General features: G+C 39.1%; 1 protein-coding gene across 10 annotated transcripts in view; it reads right to left on the bottom strand.

Annotated features, from left to right (window-relative positions):
• Kdm4c (lysine demethylase 4C) overlaps positions 1–21584 on the bottom strand; it is a 387556-nt gene extending 365972 nt beyond the window's left edge. For 5 of the 10 annotated variants that reach the window (XR_007349008.1, XR_007349009.1, XR_007349010.1 and 2 more), the window contains exon 1: positions 21038–21581. The gene's annotated coding sequence lies outside the window, so the exon portion shown is untranslated. Of the gene's footprint in view, positions 1–10767; positions 10790–21037 lie in introns of those variants that run through there. The other 5 variants (XM_048806786.1, XM_048806788.1, XM_048806785.1 and 2 more) reach the window with 4 other exon arrangements.
• Between the last annotated feature and the right edge of the window lie 299 nt (positions 21585–21883).

Below are 21883 nucleotides of genomic sequence, written 5' to 3' on the forward strand. Positions count from 1 at the left end.
GGTTACCACTAAGGTAGAACACTAACATGTATGAGACCATGGGTTCTATCCCCAGTAACATCAACAAAAAGAAGAAAGGTTAACAACTCATGGTAACAAAGCTTTGAAAACATAAAATCTAGGAGTTACCAGGGTTTTGCTCTATTGAAAGGACAAGAAGGTTTAAAAAAGGAGGCTTAGGTGCTTGAAGTCGCTTCTATACTTTCTACAGTGTAAAAGCCAAAGAATTCCTCTTAGTATAGCTGCTGGGATTGACCAAAATCAGAAAAAAGTCAAGTCCCCTAGGGTACCCAGGCAATGCCTACAGACATTTTTGTTTGTCACAACTATATGGATGTTAGGGGCACTGATGGTAAGGCACATGACTAAATATCCTATAATGCATAGGAAAGTACCCACAATAAAGAATTATTAAGACTCAAAATGTAAACAGTGCTGCAGTTCAAAAACTCTTCTTGTGGGATCTAAGAAATGCTACTATATATTCAATTTCAGTCATGTAAGATAATGATCATGGTAGCATTTATAACAGCTAAAAACTGGAAAAAAACATCAAACATAAAGAGAACAACAAATAAATCACAACATATTTCCCTAATAGACTTATACAACAATGAAAATTAACAATTAAAAATTACTTCCACATATATGGATGAATCTCAGAAAGCTGAGTTTTGAACTATACAAAGCATATATCCATTTTCACAAATTTAAATATTAAAATTTAATCCATTTTTTTAAAATATATATATATCTTTAGCTGTAGATGAACACAATATCTTTATTTATTTTTATATGGTAATGAGGATTGAACCTAGTGCCTCACATGTGCTAAGCAAGCACTCTACCATTGAGCCACAACCCCAGCCCAAATCTAATCCATTCTTTAAGAATAAATGCATTCAAAATAAATCCATTTTTTAAACAAGGAAGCAGCCATGAACAGTGGCACATGTCTGTAATCTCAACTCAGGAGGCTGACACAGCAGGACCACAAATTCAAGGCCCGCCTCAGCAAGTTAGAGAGGCACTAAGAAACTAATACCAAAAAAATAATAAAGAAATATAGAACACAAAAATCAAGACAACAGGGTTGCCAAGAGGCAAAATGGATGGCATAAAACACACAATGATATCTGTTGAATTCAGAGGACTATACCATGTCCACTGCAAGAAAAAATGGATAAGTATTATATAAAGCCTTTTTTTAAGATGAAACAGCTGGGACAGTGGCATATACCTGCAATCCCAGCAACTCAGGAGGCTGAGACAGGGAACAGAAGTTCAAGGATAGCCTGGGCAACTCAGTGAGACCCTATCTAAAAATAAAAAATAAAAAGGACTAGTGATGTAGCTCAGTGATAGAACACCCCTGGGTTCAAATCTCCAATGCCAAAAAAATAAATAGATAGATAAATAAATAAATAATGTTCCTGAAGATGACTGAAAAATTAAAATATACTCTAACCAAGATAGTTTCTTCTAATTATATGTTGAAACCTTATTCTCGTTTTGGTTTTTTATTAAAACATCTAGGGTTGGGCTGGGGATGTGGCTCAAGCAGTAGCGTGCACGCCTGGCATGCGTGCGGCCCGGGTTCGATCCTCAGCACCACATACAAACAAAGATGTTGTGTCCGACGAAAACTAAAAAATAAATATTAAAATTCATTCTCTCTCTCTCTCTCTCTCAAAAAAAAAAAAAAATCTAGGGTTGGATTACACATTCATGTTCAAGACCTTAAAGTAGAAATAACTTGCTTAGGTTTCTTCCCCTTAGTCTTACTCTAATACACAACCAATAACACAACTACAAATACCTCTATAGATATTTTACAGATTAAATGAAGAACCAAGTTTATGGCTTACCCATAATCCCAGCAATTAAGGAGGTTAAGGCAGGAGGACAGAAAGATGGAGGCCATTGTGGGAAACTCAGTAAGACCCAATCTCAAAATAAAAAATAAATAGGACTAAAAATGTAGCTCATTGGTAGAGTGTCCCTGGTTCAATCCCCAGTATAGAGGTGGGTATGGGGGGATCACGTATGACCCCTTCAATAAAATACTTTTTAAATAATCCTAAACTATAACCTCAATGATGGCATTAGCATTAAAAGGTAATTTGTGGTGGAAGAAATCATTTATACACTGGGATTAAAAAAAAGTATTTTCTGAAATCTATTTGAACTATACACCATACCATACTTTTTTCTTAATTGTAGATGGACACAATACCCTTTGTTTTATTTATTTATTTTTATATGATGCTGAAGATCGAACCCAGTGCCTCACACGAGTTAGGCAAGCACTCTACCCCTGAGCTACAACCCCAGCTAGATACCATACCTTTCGACCCATAGAAAATATAAATATGAAATGTTTGTCTAGGTAGTGTTTGAAGTGTTTGATGAAAACAATTTTTCATACTGCAGTGCAGAAAAACCTCACGTCAGACAGAGATGTCATACCTAAATACAAAAAAGGTACCAAGTAGACAATTGAAGAAAATGAAAAAAAAAAAAACCTTCTACAAGTAAAAATACAGGCAGAGTAATAAGAGTAATGGAAGAAAGTAGACAGCAAAAATTCAACAAATTCTCAAGTAAAATGGATAATATATTTAATAGAAACAGATCATTGTGACAATAATCACAAAGCAAAGAAAATCATAACATTAATTTTTAACAGAAACTATACATAAAGATAACCAATATTTTCTTTAAGACTGCTGAATCCTTCAAACCTATGGATTTAACTTTGGAGACCAAAGCAATCTGTAAACCAGATGCAGTGGCACTTGCCTGTAATCCCAGGGGCTGGGGAAATTGAGGTAGAAGGATAAGAGAGTTCAAAGCCAGCCTCTGCAACTTATCCACACTAAGCAACTGGACACACTAAGCAACTCCACAGGACCCTGTCTATAAACAAAATATAAAAAAGGGTTGGGGATGAAGCTTAATGGTTAAGTTCTCCTGGGTTCCATCCCCAGTACAAAAAACAAAGTAATCTGTGATCCAACATCAATAAAACTGTTAATCTTGCAACAAAAATGCTTTTAAAAGTAATGAATGAATTTAAAACAGGCAAACTTAAACATTGTATCTGATGAGAGATTCCTGATCCTTACAAAAAGGGTTAAAATGAGAAATTCTGGGTTTCCAGTAAATAAGGGGTATTAATTGTTTTTCATTAAATTATAATTTTTAGTAAAACTACAAAACTACACCATAATTTGGGTCCAAACAAAACCAAAAAAAATAACCAATGTCAACAAATATTCCCACGAGAATAGAAAAAGTAATTGTTCTCCTGCATCTGTGAAGTCAGGAACAGAATTCAGTTTCCAAGTTCCTATTTTTAAGCAATTAGATTGATAAAGACACAGAAAACATCCACACACACAAAGTGATTTCAACAGTTTTCAAAACTTGCATTTCACACGATTGTTGGGTATACACTACTTGCCTGCTGGGCTTCCATTGCCCGGGCCTAGAAACGTAGAACCACTTCCCAGCACCCACCAGCCAAGAGCTACCTGAGTCTCCCAGGTCGTGCCAAGGGCTCCTGGCACCTGTTGAGACTTCCCTGGAAACCACCTCCGTGTGATGTCCACAGCGCTGGGACAGCTCGCCAGGTTAGCCAGTGCTCAAGCCCGGCAGCAAGTCCTCGCCGACTTCCGGGCTGCGCAACCTGCGCACCCGCACGCCCGCGAGGCACCAAGCAGGCTCACGCCCTATGTGGAAACCGCATCCCACTCGCTGCCTTAGGCTCTACAGTGAAACCTGTTTTGCTTTTAAATCCGAAATTACCCTATTTAGGCCTAGCAGAAGAACCCACAGCAGTCCATTTAAACTACTAATTCTTAGTTTCAAATATAAAAGCAATAACTAAAATTTTAAATACTTTGCAAACACATTTTAAGAATTTAATGTGCTCAACGCCAGCCTCAGCTGGGGATGTGGCTCAGAGTTTAAGCAGCCCTAGGTTTAAAAACCGCTACAAAAAAATAAATGAATAAAAAGAACTTAATATGCAAACAATGAAATCATTGCTAAAGATTCACTCTTATATAAACTATGCTATCAGCTATACTGAGAAACAGGAAGAAAAACAATTTTTGTTTGTTTGTTTTTGTTTTTGTAACCAGGGATTAAAACCAGAGGCACCCAATCACAGAGCCACATCCTCAGCCTATATATATATATATATTTAGAGACAAGGTCTCAGTGAGTTGCTTAAGGCCTCCCTGAATTGCTGAGGCTGACCTGGAACTTGTGATCCTCCTGCCTCAGCCTCCAGAGTCTCTGGGATTACATGCATACACCACCGCGCCCAGCAGACACAATAATCTGACCACCCATGCTTTCTACATTATTCATAAATGGGAGAAACATTGTTTTGGAGAATTATGTCAATCTACACATTTTTGGTAACTACCTAACCAAAAGACCACAAGAGGGAAATGGATATGGCTGGGTTTTTTTCAGGGTGTTTTGTTGTTGTTGGGGGGTGGGGGGGTACTTTTTGTTGTCTGTTGTTTTTTTGTAGGGTATTTCATTTTGTTTTGTTTACTTGGTTGAGACAAGGTCTGGCTAAATTGCTAAGACTGGCCTTGAACTTTCAATTCTGCTTCAGTTTCCTGAGTAAGTAGGATTACAAGTGTGTAACATTGGGCAGGTCTGGCAAATTTTCATCCTATATGCAATGCTTGGCACAGCACCTTTGCACAAGTATTTCTTGGTCATTTATTTCCTTAACTCTGACACCAATACACAGCTCCCTTGACATAACAAACACATCTAAAAATATTTTTTGGGCCTAGACAAATGCCATTTTTCTCAAAATCTCAAATATTTAATCAACTTATAATAAACACAAATACAGTCACGATGCAAACACAATGCAAAATCATATTCTATTACCACTTTTCCTTGATAATAATGTAGTTAATAAATACATAATAATGTAGTTAATAATATAAGACCAAATCTTCACTAATTATAATTAATATTCACAAAAATACACTCTATCTGGCCGGTCGCAGTGGCACATGCCTGTAATCCCAGTGGCTCCAGAGGCTGAGGCAGGAGGATCACGAGTTCATAGTCAGCCTCAGCAATGGCAAGGCACTAAGCAACTTGGTGAGACCCTGTCTCTAAATAAAATACAAACTAGGACTGGGGGTGTGTAGCTCAGTGGCTGAATGCCCCTGAGTTCAATCCAAAATGCTAAATAAATAAATAAATAAATAAGCAAGCTCTATCTAGATCACATTGTTTGATTCATGAATTTTTTTTGTCATTAGTAATAAATTCTCCTCTTGGCTGGGTATGGTGGTACATGCCTGTAATCCCAGGGGCTGAGGAAGCCGAGGCAGGAGGATTGAGTCCAAAACCAGCCTCAGCAATTTAATAAGGCCCTATACAATTCAGCAGGACCCTGTCTCTAAATAAAATGCAAAAAAAGGGCTGGTGGTTAAGTGCCTCTGGAGTCAATCCTTAATATAATAAATAAATAAATATCTCTTCTTGCCTTTTTTTTTTCCCCATTTGTCTAGGAGTAGGGAGAGGACTGTCCAACCAGTACAAACCCCTTCAACAGAATGATACTGAAAGGTGAAAGTTGGCGCACACCTGCAACCCCAGCAGCTCAGGAGACTGAGTGGAGGATCGTGAGTTCAAAGCCAGCCTCAGCACCTTAGTGAGGCATTAAGCAACTCAGTGACACTCTGTCTCTAAATAAAATACAAAATAGAGCTGGGGATGTGGCTCAGTGGTTAAGTGCCCCTGAGTTCAATTCCCAGTACCAAAAAGAAAAAAGAAGAATTCGGAGAGCTATCCTCACTGAAAGCTCTTTGAACCTTTAGACCAGCAGCAGTGTGCATGTCTATAATCCCACTATTTAGGAGGATAAAGGAGGAGGATTTCAAGTTTGAGGCCAGCATCAGCAATTTAATGAGGCTGTCTCAAAATAAAAAAGGAAAAGGGATGGGAACAGGGCTCAGTTCAATCCCCAGTACTAAAAAAGAAAAAAAAAAGAAGGAAGGAACCTTTAAAAAAAAAAAAAAAAACCTTGCTTGGTTCTTACTGTGCTTTAACATACAACTTCATTTTCATTCTTAAAAGTTTTCTGTAGGGTCAGCAGACTGTGGCTATTCCCATTTGAGAGATGAAACTAAGGATGATATGAAAATCACTTTCCAGAAGTTGGACAGCAAGTATGCAATGAATTGATAGACAGGCAGTATCCCTCAGATATAAGTCCCAACATAACTGACTTCTTTACTAGGCTCTCCAGCAGGGCGAGGAGGAATAGGAGGAATAGGAAGAAGGAGAAAGAAGGGGAAGAGGAAGAAGAGGAAGGGGAAGGGGAAAGGAAGGGAGAGAGGGAGAAGGAAAACCAAATTGCAGCACCAAGCCCAAATTCTTTCACAAGGAAATTCTCCTGAATTTTGAAGAAACCAAACTCAGTAGTATAGTGTTATTTAAACTGTCCCAGATACAGAAAGGAAAAGTAAGTTTAAAAATCCATTCTTAAATCAGGCTCAGTGGTAATGGCTGTAATCCCAGCAACCAAAGAGGCTGAAAAGGGAGGATCACAAATTCAAGGCCAGCCTCAGCAATTTACCAAGACCCTCAGCAATTTTAGTGAGACTCTGTCTCAAAATAAAAAAGACTGAGGACATAGCTCAGTAATAAAAACACCCCCCTGCGTTCAATCCTCAGCACCAAAAAGAAAAAAAATTCTTTCTTAAAAAGAAAGCCTACAAGGAGTAACAAAACTTTCTTTTTACTTGACCCAGTAAAACTGCTATTAATCTCATTTAAGAGTACTGGTTGGGCTGAGGCTGTGGCTCAGTGGTAGCGCATTCGCCTGGCTTGTGTGAAGCACTGTGTTTGATTCTCAGCACCACGTATAAATAAATAAAATAAAGGTCTATCAACAGCTAAAAAAATATTTAAAAAAAAAAAAGAGTACTGGTCAAATTTCCTTTTAAAATAAACAATCGAAATCCAAAAGCAGGGCTGGGGTTGTGGCTCAGCAGTAGAGCCCTCACCTAACACGCTTGAGGTCCTGGGTTTGATCCTCAGCACCACATATAAATAAATAAAATAAACGTATTGTGTCCAACTACAACTAAAAAATAAATTTTAAAAAAACCCAAAAGCACATGAAAATAATAAATTATGACAAGGGATTAAGGGATTTTTCCAGGAATAAATAATGGTTTTACATTAGTATATTTGTTTTATCCTTCTTTGTGTGTACATGTGTGTAAGGATAAGCAAATAAACAGACATATACATAAATGTACATATGAATATATACACAGTCTGTATCTCTGACAGAACCTAGGAGCAACACTCCAATTACAATAAGCACTTAAAGCTTAGCTTCAAAATAACTGGGGTAGACAAAATTCAAAATGAGCTTAGATAGTTCACTGCTCCAGAAATAAAAGGAGTGTTTACAAAAATCATGGAACATGTAAAACAGGCAATCCAACTTGACAGTTTCCAACTTGATAACAATGTGAGTGTCAATACAAATAATAATATTAACAGATAATAACTCAATGAATTTTAATAAACCATAAATCCAAACTGATTAAATAAATTGAAAGCTTAAAAAGGCAGAAGATATTTACATACTTCTTTAAAAGAAAGAGCAGAGAAGCATAGAAGATTATCTTAAGCAATTAAAGGAAACGTTTCCAGTAAAAGAACAAAACAAAGGGCTGGGGTTGTGGCTCAGTGGTAGAGTGCTTGCCTAGCACACGTGAAGCAACGGGTTTGATCGTCAGAACCACATAAAAAATGAATAAATAAAAAATGAAGTTATGAAGTCCATCTACAAGTAAAAAAAAAAAATAAACAAGAACAAAATGAAAATGTGTGCTACCTGGAAAGATGCAGTGAAAAGAATAGAAAATGACTTCTGTGATATTCCTGCCAACAATGCCTCAAGAATCTGGTACAGAGGAAAACAGCAGACAAGCCAAAATTAAGGGAGACTCTAACTGGCCTATAATCTCAAAAAAAGTGTCAAGATGAGGATAATCAAGATCAACAAAAATCACCTCAAATCAATATTTGAAGCCAGGCACGATTGCAGTGGACTATGATCCCAGCAAGGGAGGCTAAAGCAGGAGGATCACAAGTTCAAGGCCAGTCAGGGCAACTTAATGAGATCCTGTCTCAAAATAAAAAATAATAAGGGCTGGGAATACAGCTCTGGAATAGAGCACCCCTGAGTTCAATTCCCAGTACCTCAACCAAAAAAAAAATAATAATAATTATATATATATAAAATCAGTATTTGAGATTGAGGGATGCCTAAAAAGATCCAAAAACAGGAAAATGCAATGCATCATTCTGGATTAGATACTTTTGCTGAATAGTTTATAAAAATATTAATTACTAAAACAAATGGTGAAAAATGAAGGGTCTACAAATTAGATGACAGTAATCTATCAATGTTAATTCCTGCATTTTTTTGGTTTTGGTTTTTTTTTTATTGTTGTTGTTGTTGTTGTTGTTAGTTTTTTGTTTTGTTTTGTTTTTAGTTTTTTTTTGGTACCAGGAATAGAACCACATCCCCATCTCTTTTTCTTTTTTGAGACAAGGTCTCATTAAGTTGCTTAGGGCCTCAGTAAGTTGCTGAGGCTGACTTTGAGCTCACAATCCTCTTGCCTCAACCTCCCAATCCACTGAAATAACAGGTGCCATTGAGCCCAGCTATTTCCTGATCTTCATGAATACACACTGGTTATTCAAAAAATGTAGTAAATGTGTACTGAGTTATTGTGGATGGATGGGGCATGAAGGCAACTCAATTTTTCAAAGAAATAAAAGTTCTTTGTACCATAATTGGAATTTTTCTAAAAATTGACATTATCCCAAAGGAAAAAATTAAAATACGAAGGAAAAAATTTAAGAAATCTTTAAGACCAGAATAAAGATAACTTTAAAATGTCTGTAATAAGGGCTTAAAAAGAAGATGTAAATGGAAAGATATACTGTATTTTCAGCCAAGAAAACTTAGCATCTTCAAGATAGCTTCATAGGTAAGTCCACAAATTAAATATATTGTCAATAAAAGCAAGTAATAGTTTTTGGAACTAGACAGTTGATTCCAAAGTCAAATATAATGAAGAAAAATAAATAAGAATAGTCTGCAAATTTCTAAAAACATATAATAAAGCTAAAGCTAAGGCAATTACAACATTGACATAATGATTCATGAACAGATCATTACACAGAAATAAAATCAACCTAGGGGCTGGAGATATAGCTCACTTGGTACAGTGCTTGCTTCGAATGCAGACAACCCTAGGATGAATCTGCAGCACCAAAAAAAAAAAAAAATCCAACCTAAATGACTTTCAGCCTTGCATTAGTTAAACACCTTATTGTGGTATGGACCTTAAATGTCCTCCAAAAGCTCCTAGGTTGATGGCTTAGTTCCCAGATAATAGCACTATTGGCAAGTGGTAAAAACTTTAGGAGGTGGAGCCAAGATTAAGGAAGGTGAAGGGTATAGTGAGATCACTGGGCTTGTTCTCTCTTTTTTCTTCCCAGACTCCCTGAAGGGAGCAATTTCCTTCATCATGCCCTCCCATCATGATGTGCTGTCTTGCCACAGGCCCAAAGGCAACAAGGCCAAGTGACAATGGACTGAAACGTCTGAAACCATGTGCCAGAACAAACCTTTCCTTCTTTTAAACTGATGATTGCAGGTATTCTGTCACAATAATCAAAAGCTGACTGGGATACCTTATGGTATGTGTATATAATGAAAAACTGTGCAAACACATATAGGGAGCTCTATATATACTAATATTAAAAAAAATTACCTTCATGTTAAACTGTTAGTAAAGAAAAAAGAGAGAGAGAGAGATTAAAAAAATAAGTATAGATGACTGGGCACAGTGGTGCACATGTGTAATCCCAGACTTGAAAGGCTGAGGAAGGAGGGTTGCAAGTTTGATGCTGGCCTCAGCAATTTAGCAAGGCCCTAAGCAATTTAGTGAGACCCTGTCTCAAAATAAAACATCAAAAGGTCTGGAGATATAACTCAGTGGAGATAAAACACCTTGGGTTCAATAATCCCCAGTACCAACAAAGAAAAAGTACACATAATACCATTTGTGTAAAAAATGTACACATATGCTTATATAGAGTATCTCTAGAAAGCCCTAAAGGAAACTGCTTAACAAAGGTTGACCAAAGGGAAGTAATGAGATACCTAAAGGCCAAAGTTAAGAAAATACATTTTCTGTCCCTTTATATCTCTTATACCTCTATCTTATTTTATACTTTGTTGTTTACCTTGTATTACCTATTCAAAAATTAAAAGTAGTGACGAAAGCTGTAATCCAGCTGGGCCTATAATCCCAGCTGGGTCTGTAATCCCAGCTGCTCAGGAGACTGAGGCAGAAGAATCAAAGCTAGCCTTCCCCAAGTTAGTGAGGCCCTAACCAACTCAACAAGATCCTCTCTCTCTAAAGAAAATACTAAAAAAGGGCTGGGGATGTGGCTAAGTGGTTGAGCACTGCCGAGTACAATCCCTGGTACACCCCCCCCCAATTAAAAATTGAAGAAATATTGTTATATAAATAAAATATTTTTAAAGATAAAAATCATCAAAGCTAGCAAGTAGCTCAGTGGATAGAATGCATGCTAAGTGTGTATGAGACTGGGTTCAATTCCCAGCACCACCAAAAAGAAAATAAATAATCAAAAAACAAAGAAAAATGAATTTACCTATTTAGCTCATGGCCATATTCTTCCTATTAATGAAAAATGCCTGATTGTGTACCCCATCAATAAACTGTTTCCAAATTTCAGGCAAGGCTTCCTTTTGAAAGTTGAATAGATAAAAACAAAATGAATGAGATAAGCTACCTGTCAAACAAACAAAAAAGGCCTATACATCAGCCATCCACTCAAAGGGATGCCTGTGACCATGCTGAGTGCTTGCTTAGCATGCAGGAGGCCCTGAGTTCAATCCCCAGCACCACAAGAAAAAAGAAAAACTTTATTGGCAAGGAAGTTTTTTTTATAGTGTTGTGTTGCTGTTTTTTTTGTTTTGTTTTGTTTTGTTTTGCAGTACTGGGAATTGAACCTAGCTCTACCATTGAGCTGCATTCTCAACCCTATTTATTTTGTTGATTTGAGACAGTCTCTCTAAATTACCCAGGCTGGCCTTGAACCTATGATCCTCCTGCCTCAGCCTCCTGAATGGCTGGGATTATAGGCATGAGCCACCAGACCAGCTGCAGGAAAGAATGAGCAAAGCTGTATGCTCCATGGTTCAGGGAAATCCCACAGGTAAATATCATCCAACTCAACCTCCCCATCTCCATCTGCTGGAAACTGATAATGTATGACCGCTTGTATGCTTTTCCAGGGGATCAAGACTCTCCACAAAGTCCTAAAGAGCAGACACATATGCTTACAATCCATGTTCTGGTTCTTATGGGTTTAATTAGAAAATGACACCAAGAACATTAGTCCTCCAATGCCCAATACTCTGCATAGATCAGGAAAGTTCAGGTTTCTGAACTTAAAATGCTGAAAATGAGAACAGTACTAGGAAGCCTCTAAAATTGCCCACACACATACCCATCTATGCAGCCAACAGTCCTATCTTTGGCATTTCTCTTTAATTTCAAGTTTTCTCTTGCCTTCATGAAAATCAATACTTAGAAGGATAGCTTTTTGTACAATTATCAAATATATTTTCAAACATTTGATTTGACATAAGACTTGTGTTGTTGGAAACCTAAAATTACAAACATAAATTTAGAAAAACTTACTGATGATTATACATTTAAACTATCACTATTTCCTTCAATTTATAAGTCCTATTACCTAGCTATACATTTCCCAAATTCAACAGAAAGGTTTTATCCTAATTAACCCAAAATCCTATCTCTACCTTCAAGTCATGCTCAACAATGGGTTTTATTAAAGAACATTAAGACTTTCCAAATCATAGGCTTTGGTCAACCATAAGTGAAGATCCATTATCAACATTTTTGAGCTGAACAGAGGGAAAATGGAATCCTATTTCAGCAAAAAAGATGAAAAACAGGCTGTTTAGGCTTCAATAGCTTAGAAAAGCTACGAGCAGAACATAGGTCACTATGCAGTACAAGATTACATGGTGGCCAGAAACAATGGTGCACACCTATAATCCCAGCAGCTGGGGAGGAGAATTGTGAGTTCCAAGCCAGCCTCAGCAATGGCAAGGCTTTAAGCAACTCAGTGACATCCTGTCTCTAAATAAAATACAAAATAGGGCTGGGGATGTGGCTCAGTGGTTGAGTGCCCCTGAGTTCAATCCCCAGTACCCAAAAAAAAAAAAAAACAATTACATGGTCGAACATAGTTACACCCGCAGGTGTCCCCAAAATGCAGCCACTAAAAAACCTGGGTTATATCCAACATAATAAAGGTGTTATTTTTTTCCTATTTGAACATACTCGATAATATAAAGTTTGGCTTTTTAGCTGAGTGTTTCATTATAAACAGAAATATACTTTCTCAAAATGACAATCCCATCACCAAAATCAATAAATAATCTGAATAATAAAATAATCTGATGTATTTTTTCTAAACATATACACATTTGGAACTGTTTAAACACAATTTGAATCATACAATGTATTTAATTTTGTATAGTGATTTATTTTTCCCCCTTCTGGGGGCTGAATACAGGGATTTTCTCCCCCTGAGCTACATGCCCAGCCCTTTTTATTTATTTTGAAACAGATTCCTGCTGAGTTACCCAGTCTGGCCTTGAACTTGCAATCCTCCTGCCTCAGCCTCTGGAGCTGCTGAGATTACAGGTAAGCACCACAACATTTTGTTTTGTAATAAATTGGTAAGCAAAATTGATGAAAAGCCAGCCCTAAAATTTGGTGACTTCCTGAGGATATAGCTCAGTGGTAGAGTACTTGCCTCACATGCATGAGGCCCTGGATTTGATCCCAAGCAATGAAAGAAGAAAAAAAAAATTCTATGACTGGCCAGACACCATACTTGAGCTCAGTCAAGTATGGTGGATGAGTACTGACTATCATTGGACCAGAGAAATCTGCAAGACCTACTAAAAGGGGCTAGGGGTGGGGAGAGTAGCTCAGGGGAAGAGCACTTGCCTAACAGGTACAAGGCCCTGGGTTTGATTCCCACTACCACAAAAATGATAATTAATTAATTAATTAGGCCTAAAGTAGAGGCAGGTAGATTTGTATTTTTCTCAATATGAACTATTTGAGACCAGACCAGAATTTCTCTGTAGAACTGCCTTCATTTTTTTTTCTTTCGTTGTACCCCTGAGGCACTCGAACACTGAGCCACATCCCCAGCCCTATTTTGTATTTTACTTACAGACAGGGTCTCACTGAATTACTTAGAGCTTCACTAAATTGCTGAGGCTGGCTTTGAACTCGAGATCCTCCTGCCTAGGCCTCTGGAGCTGCTGGGCTACCACTCCCAGCTCTGCTTTCATTTCTTTAAAGAGACAACAAAGATGTGTTATTTAAAGCTATACTTGTATTTCCCATCCAAGGAGACTCAAAAAATTAGCAATTAAGTTTCAAGGAAGGGGGTTGATGGTAGCCATGCATGATAGCACAGATCCATAATCTCAGCAACTGGGGAGGCTGAGACAAGAGGAACACAAGTTCAAGGCTAGCCTCTGCAACTTAGCAAGACCCTTAGCAACTTACACCCTGTCTTAAAAATAAATAAATAAATAAATAAAAGGAACTGTGAATACAGATCAATGGTACAGCACCTCCATTCAATACTCAGCATAAAAGAGAGAGAGGCTAATGGAAATGAAGAGTTTTCCTTATACTGCCTTAGAGCTATGCTGTTCAAAAGGCTGTCCTACCCAAATTAATGGGGTATATCAATATTTTTATAATATGTAGCTAGGCACCATAGCACATGCCTATATTCCCGCACCTCAGCAGGTTGTAGCAGAAGGATCACAATTATGAGACAAGGAGATAGCTCAATAGTAAAGAGCCCCTGGGTTCAATCCACAGTGTATATGTGTATGTGTGTGTGTATGTATTTATTTTTTAAATAGTTTTAGTTGTAGATGAACACAATATCTTTACTCATTTTTGTGGGGGCTGAGAATCAAAACCAGTGCCTCACACATGCTAGGCAAGCGCTTTACCACTGAGCTACAAACCCAGCCCCGTGTGTGTATTTATACATATTTTACATACATTATATGGCATAGCACAAAAGATAAAATATCAGAATGTAGCTCAAGCAGTTGAAGTATTTTTCTGTGAAATTTCAGTTTCACTAAGTATGTGTGTATACGCTGGGTCACAAAAAGGAAAATGTATTTCCTTTGTCCTAGCTTCATAGTTCAACTTTTTCATTAATTCATTAAACAAATGTTTATTGAGCACCTATTCTGTGGTGCTAGAGAAGTAAAAGTGTGCTGATATGAAATAAGAAGACAAATATACTTGATCACTGCCCTTGTAGAATTCTCACATTTAGGAGGAAAAAATCAAATAATCACTATGCAACTGTAAGCTAACATAGGGACTGGGATAGTAGGTCAGTGATACAGCACTTGCCTGGCATGTGTGAGACACTGGGTTCGATCCTGGGTTGTAGCTCAGTGGTAGAGCACTTTGTGAGGCATTGGGTGTGAACTTCAGCACCACATAAAAATAAAAATAAATGAAGGTATTGTGTCCATCTGTAACTAAAAATATTTTTTTAGAGTAGACTAACAGATTATAATTAAGAAAGCTGGTTTAGACTGGGAAATTACATATTTTGAGGAAGAATATACATTCAAGTATATATCTGAAAGATGTATGGAAAGGAAGAAAATGAAAAGTCAGCCTGGCAAAAAAAAAAAAAATAGCATTTTTGAGAAGGGCATATACAGTTTGAAGAAAGAGAAAGCAGATGGGCAGAGATGAAAAGTAGATATAGATAAGGCCTGGGTGGGGGAGGGAAATCTAAGATAAATGAATAATACTACAGGAATTTTAAATGCCAGAGGACAATGAGAATGATCAATTTGCATTTTTAAACATCTTCAGGTAAAGAAGAAACTGGAGGGAGGCTGGAATGCATATTGGGAAGATGAACTGGAAGTGGAGTCAAACTGACTAATTACATATACATTTCTGGGATAATTTGTGGACTTGCTAGTAAATAATAAAATGAGATTCGTGAGAAATCCCAAAGCAAAGCTGAAAGGGAAGATCAAAGCTGTTTGCCATACTGAACAAATAGAGCCGCTAAATTAATACCCAGAATTATTATATAAAGTTATTTTTAATAAGAAAAAAAGATTACCAAAAAGATTTTTTATTATTATTTAATAAAAGGTCTCGCTAAATTGCCCAAGCCAAGTCAAACTCACGATCCTCCTGCCTCAGCCTTCCTCTGGAGTCCCTGAGATTACAGGTGTGCATCATCCACCAACAGGGCATTGATGACACATTACTCTGCTCCATAGTAATATAAGAAACACAAACCCAAAAGAATCTAGAATGAATTTTAGAGACTCTATGCAGTAGCAGTTCATAAATACAATAGCTAAAGCCACTATGTCTGAAAATATAGTACACAGTGTAACTAAATATTCACTCTTAAAATAATTCTTTCATGAACTCTTAGAGAATCACTTGTATTGAGTTCACTACATTTTCAACATCTAACAGTGTAAGGAACATAATATTAATAGATTGTAGAAATGTATCCACTACTTGTAGAATAAAGCACCAAGCAAAACTAAAACAATGCAAATAATAAGCAATTATTCAAGGAAAAATCTCTGTATTATGAAACATACAAATCAGGACATTTCTCAGGGAAATGAGATTCTTAGCATATTTGGTTCTCATACCCTAATAGCCTAAGATGCTAATTCTATTCTCTAATAATCTGCTTCATTTCAGTACCAGAAACTCCATCAAGGCAACCAATGATAAGTATCCTTACCATTCCCTAGAAAACTGAGAGATACGAGGGAAAAAAATCAAAATAAAAGTTTCATGTCAGCAGAGTAGAAATGCTTGCCTGCAATCCCAGGCAGAAGGATCACAAGTTCCAGGCCATCCTCAACAATTTAGCAAGGCTCCATCTCAAAGATGGGGGTGGGTGTTGCCCAGGGATATAACTTACTGGTAAAGTGCCTAGGGTTCAATCTCTAGTACCATCACCTGGTCCCCCAAAAAAGCTAGATGAAGTTATAGTAAAATTTCATCTAGGTAATTAAAACAAAATGAAAACTGTTAGAAGAAATTTTACCAAAATAAAAAATGACAATACTGATAACTTTTCTTTTTCCTTCCATCTGCTCCAGTTTTCCAAATTTCTAATAAACATGGATTTTTAATTAACTATCCTCCACAGGAGAAAATTAGAAAATACACTTAAACACTAAGGAAACAAATTATCCACAATTCCATCATTCAGAAATAACTAATTACTGTTAATATTTTTGTGTGGCCCTTTCTCTTTGCATTCATGAAGGTGGAGAAGGAAGAAAAGGACAAGTAATGGCATGGTTGTTTAAGAGTGTAAAGGACATTACAGAATGCTACTAAGGTAAGTGTGCAGGATTGAGGGAGACTAACTTGAAGAAGAGACAATTGGACTGTTTTCTGAAAGGGATGGAACCAACCAGACAGGGCAGTGCAGGTCAAGGTAACAGTGTAGGCAGAGGGAACAGGAGTGTGAGCTGGGTACCAGGCCTAGAGAAATAAGAAGTCAGAGGAGTCCAATGGGAAGAAGGCCATTGGCTAATCAAAATCTCATAAGTAGATCTGAGAATTATGACTGGTTCCTCAGTGAAAGAGGACTTGAAGGAAGAACATAATCCTTAAAAGGATCATACTGACTGCTTGAGAGAGGAAGGGATTAGGCCTAGCAAGGATGGATTTAGAAAGGCACATCTTTTTTAAATCCTTTTTTTTTTTTTAAGAGAGAGAGAGAGAGAATTTTTTTTTTTAATATTTATTTTTTAGTTATAGGCGGACACAACATCTCCGTTTTGTATGTGGTGCTGAGGATCGAACCCGGGCCGCACGAATGCCAGGTGAGCGCGCTACCGCTTGAGCCACATCCCCAGCCCAGAAAGGGACATCTTTAATGGGCAGGGAGAACAGGGTGTAAGGAATCCTTGGGAATTAAGAGTTGGAAAAAAAAAGCTAATATTTCAAATTTGTATCATATGCTCCAAATAACTTTCTTTCTAGACCAGTAGGAATAAAAAGACACACTGCATGTGCAAGGCTCTGGGTTCAATCCCCAGCAGTGAGGGGGGAAAAAAAAAAAGCTACATGTCATACCTCCCAAGAATTTCATATCAGAATAACAGGAGAAGCATTAAATATTAACATTTAAATAAAAAGGAAGAGAAAAAATTAAAATAAAAGGAACAACAAATTTTTAAAGCTTGAGAGACCTGCATTACACAGAGCTTAATTGCGGTATGGAATGTACCTGTTTTATCATTATATCACTAATAAATACATAACAAATAAATGAATATAAGGGACTAGCCATGAGCAGTATGAAAACTATGCTATTGAAAGGAATGGTCTTAATAATATTCAGAGAAGGAATAGCACAAACTACAGGACAAAACCTCTAGAGAGTTCTAGGCCTATAAATAGAGAAGTACACTTGGTAGTGGAGCAAGGAAGTCAATGGGCCCCTCTAATGTCTCTAAAGAATATCCCTTAAGACTAACTATTGTTCCTTGTTCATCTGTTCATTCAAAACATGATTAATGCAGTAATCCCACCACTGTGTATAAGAGTGAATAAAACATAAGTCCACACAAAACACTAGTTCACAGGGCTGGGGTTGTGGCTCTCAATGGTAAAGTGCTTGCCTAGCATGTGTGAGGCACTGGGTTCGTTTCTCAGCACCACATATAAATAAGTAAATAAAATAAGGGTCCATCAACAACTAATAAAAATATTTTTTTTAAAAACTAGTTCGGGGGTGCTGAGGTTGTGGCTCAGCTGTAGAGCGCTCTCCTAGCGCGTGGGAGGACCTGGTTTCCAACCTCCGCACCACATAAAAATAAATAAAACAAACATACTGTGTCCACCTACAACTAAAAAATAAATAAATTAAAAAAAAAAACTAGTTCACAAATGTTCATAGCAGCAACATTATTCATAAAAGAACAAAAGTAAAAACAATCCGAAAGTCCATCACCTGAAAGTCCATCAACTGATGAATGAAATGTCATATTTCCATACAATGGAATATTATTGCGCCATTAAAACAAATACGGTGCTGATTCAGGCTGCAGCAAGGATGAACCTTGAAAATATGCAAATTAAGCCAGTCACAAAACATCAACTAGGGTACAGTTCATTTATATGAAATGTCCAGAACAAACAAATCTATTAAGACAGAAAGCCGATTCCAAAGCTGGAGGGGGAGGAAGTTGGAGGAAAATGGGCAATGGCTGTAATGAAAACAAGGTTTATTTTGGAAGGTGACATGAGTATTCTACAGAGAAGGGTGTAGTCCCACACACCTATAATCCCTGCAGCTCAGGAAACTGAGGCAGGAAGATCTCAAAGTTGAAAGCCATGCTGGAGCGCAGTGATGCATGCCTGTCATCCCAGTGGCTAGGGAGACTGAGGCAGAAAGAGGATCTCAAGTTCAAAGCCCGCCTGAGGCGCTAAGCAACTCAATGAGACCTTGTCTCTAAATAAAACAAAAAATAGGACTGGGGATGTGGCTCAGTGGTTGAGTGCCCCTGAGTTCAATCCCGGTACCCAGAAAAAAAAAAAAAAAAAAATTCAAAGCCAGTCTCAGCAACTTAGGCCCTAAGCAACTTAACAGGACCCTGTCTAAATAAAAATTAAAAGGGCTGGGGATGGGGCTCAGTGGTTTAGCGCCTCTGGCTTCAATCCCTGGTACCAAAAAATAAAAACAAAAATATTCTAAAATTGTTCTGTGCACATACTAAAAACTATTGAGTTGTACATTTTAGATAGGTAAATTTGTTTCTCAATAAAGGAATATTTTAAGCACCTCAGGCTTAATTACTAAAAGAAAAGAGAGGGAGGGAAAAAAAAAAAACTGATCTCAAGGTTTTAACAGTCTGGTGGGGGAGAAAAGTGAGGCAAAGCATTTACAAAACAATGAGAAAAGGAAAGAGGAACCTAACCTACCTATGGAAGGTGTTCAGAAAATAACTCAGTTTACCCGATCTTCATCCCTAAATTGAAATTTAAATTGAAGAAACTTCTGAAAAGATGAAGTACCTGTTAAACTCCTAAAAATCTTCATTCTTACAGAATAATTGGTGGACTTTTTTTTTTAAGGGTTTGTGCGCTGCGATACCTCAAATGTTTGTTTTATTTTCTTGGAGCTAGGGATTGAACCCAGGGTCTCACGCATGCCAAGCAAGCGCTCTACCACTGATTTACACTCCTAACGCCATAAAACGTTTATTTTAAACTTTAAAAAAGCAAGGGATTAAAGTGCACTGACAAAACAAAACAAGCACCTGATCAGTGTAAGGCACTGGGTTTGATATTTGGCACCATATTAAAAATAAATAAATAAATAAATAAGGGCACTGTGTTCATCTACAACTACAAATTATTTTTAATTTTTTTTTGTTTTATTACCAAGGTTGTGAGGTGCTGTAAAGATTAGGTGCAATCTTTTCATAACACTAAAATTGGTCTAAACCAAAAAATGTGTTATACATTCCAAAACAAAGCTGGGGAGAGGGACTGCGAGAGAACTAGCAAAGTAGGCAAATTTGAGTAGTTGGTCTCAAAGAACTGAGTGCTACATAGTAAAACTGAACCTTTAAAAATTAAAGTCACTCATTTTCAACCATAACACTTCGAAATTAGAATATTCTTAACCGTTGCCATAGAAACGGTGAAGCCAAGTTAAAAAAAAAAAAAAAAAAAACCTCTAATGGGTGAAATAGGGCGAAGTTTGGGGCGAACCTACGGGTACTGAACCTATCAAATGCTTTCACCCGGACAAGGGTGAGCCCACTGCGACTCTAACCTTATACCTCCGAAGCAATGCTACATAAATGACCTCGCATTGGTAATTTACCAAGTGCAAAAAAAAGTTTGCTCTGTTTTCTCCGGAAGGGAGAACCTGACAAAACCCCCTAGTTGTTGCCCACAACCAAAGCCAGCCAGTGCAGTCTTAACAGGACACAGCTAAGGGGGGAGCCTGGCTCCGAGTACACGAGGAAAGAAAGCATCGGAGTGGAGCCCTGCTGGTTTCAATGGCTGAGGGAGCATGAAGAAACACCAAGTTCCAGCCTGGAGACCCAGCCTGCCTGCCTTCTGGCTGTACATCCTAGCCCCACAACACGTCCTGTACCTGGCAGTCCACGCGCCCCGATCCAACTCGCATTGATTAAGCACCCACTGTCTACCCCACATCGTGGCTCTTACAGGCACTGCAGGAAGAAATGGCCCCGTGCCGAAGAATAAAAACCAAAAGGACAGCTGCGGTGACTGAGAACGAACCCGAATGAGGAACTGGCTGCCTGCGACGGGTGGTCTAGAGAAGAGCCCCCACTCTCATTCCGCGGGGTCGTGACAGTCTCCGGGAAGGGAGGGCCCGGAGGAGCGCACCAGGCCGGGCCTTCCTGGAGTCCGCCGCAGACCCGGCTGGGAGGGTAAAGGACTCGGTACCCCCAGAACACCGCGCGTTCCTCTGTCCTAAAGAGCACGACCCCGACTCCAGCTCCCGGGAGAATGGCGAGCACGGGGACCGAACCCTGTAAGGGCCGGATCGGACTGTCACTGGCCCCCGCCTCCCTCCCCTGCGACCATGGCCGTCCGCTCCCTCCCCAGCATGACAGTCGCCGCGGTCGCAGACTGAGCGTCTCTGCCCCGGTGCCTCAGCTCCTCTGGACGCCCACACCCCTCGCTGCCCCGCGTGGAGAGGGGCAGTGCCAGGAAGATCGCCCGGGCCCCTCCCCCCGCCGCCCCCATCTCCCTGACTCCGGAAAAGCGGTTACCTGGCGCGCGGGTGGGGCGAGGACACGACCTCAAGAAAGAGGATGAGAAGGAAGACTGTGGCCTCCCGCCCGGGGAGATTTGGGAAATTTGGAAGACTTGTTCCGCACTGGGTGACAGCTGTTCGCTGCGCAGGCGCACAGGGCCTCAGAAGCCTGATCACTTCGCCGCTCCTCACCCTCCCGTGGAGGGGGTGGGTGGGAGACAGCGGCGACGGCGCGCGCACAGCGCAGACCGGCTCTCCCTGCGTGTGAGCGCGCGCGCCGTCACGTGACTGCTGGGGGTCCGGCACTTAGTCACGTGAACTTCCAAACAGCTTAAAGGTGCCCGGCGCCTTCTAGCTTTGGGCTGTCTTTTGCACTGTTCTACGAGGTTCTCTGTGGCCCATCTTCTTGTTCTCTGGAGACAGGCATGCCTCCTTCTTCCCAGAGGGGTAAGATACTTGAACCGAAGGAGGGGAACAGGTGCACAGAACCTTGCCCGGAAGCGCGTACCGTGTTCCCACAGGACTAATGTGGGACCTGATGTAGTCCACGCGCCACACGTCCTCCTGGGCTCCGACACTGGCCTATGACGGCCTCCAGCGCGCGGACGTCAGAGTGGCGTTGCCATGGGTGGGGCCTAGGAATGCCCAGCCTAGCCTGGCAAGGAAGTCTGGGCGTGCATGACAGCGTTTTGAATCCGTTCTCCCTTCACGAATTTTGAGGGCCTTTCACCTTTCTTACTGCAGTGGGAGGTATCTAATACAACAACAGTTCCCACGTGTCCCAACCCCTTAACAAGCAACTCTCAAGTAAAACCTAGTTAACCTCCGGATGCAAAATTGTTCCGTATTCAAGTCACGTATG

Source organism: Marmota marmota, unplaced genomic scaffold, assembly GCF_001458135.2.
Source record: "Marmota marmota marmota unplaced genomic scaffold, marMar, whole genome shotgun sequence".
NCBI lineage: Eukaryota > Metazoa > Chordata > Mammalia > Rodentia > Sciuridae > Marmota > Marmota marmota.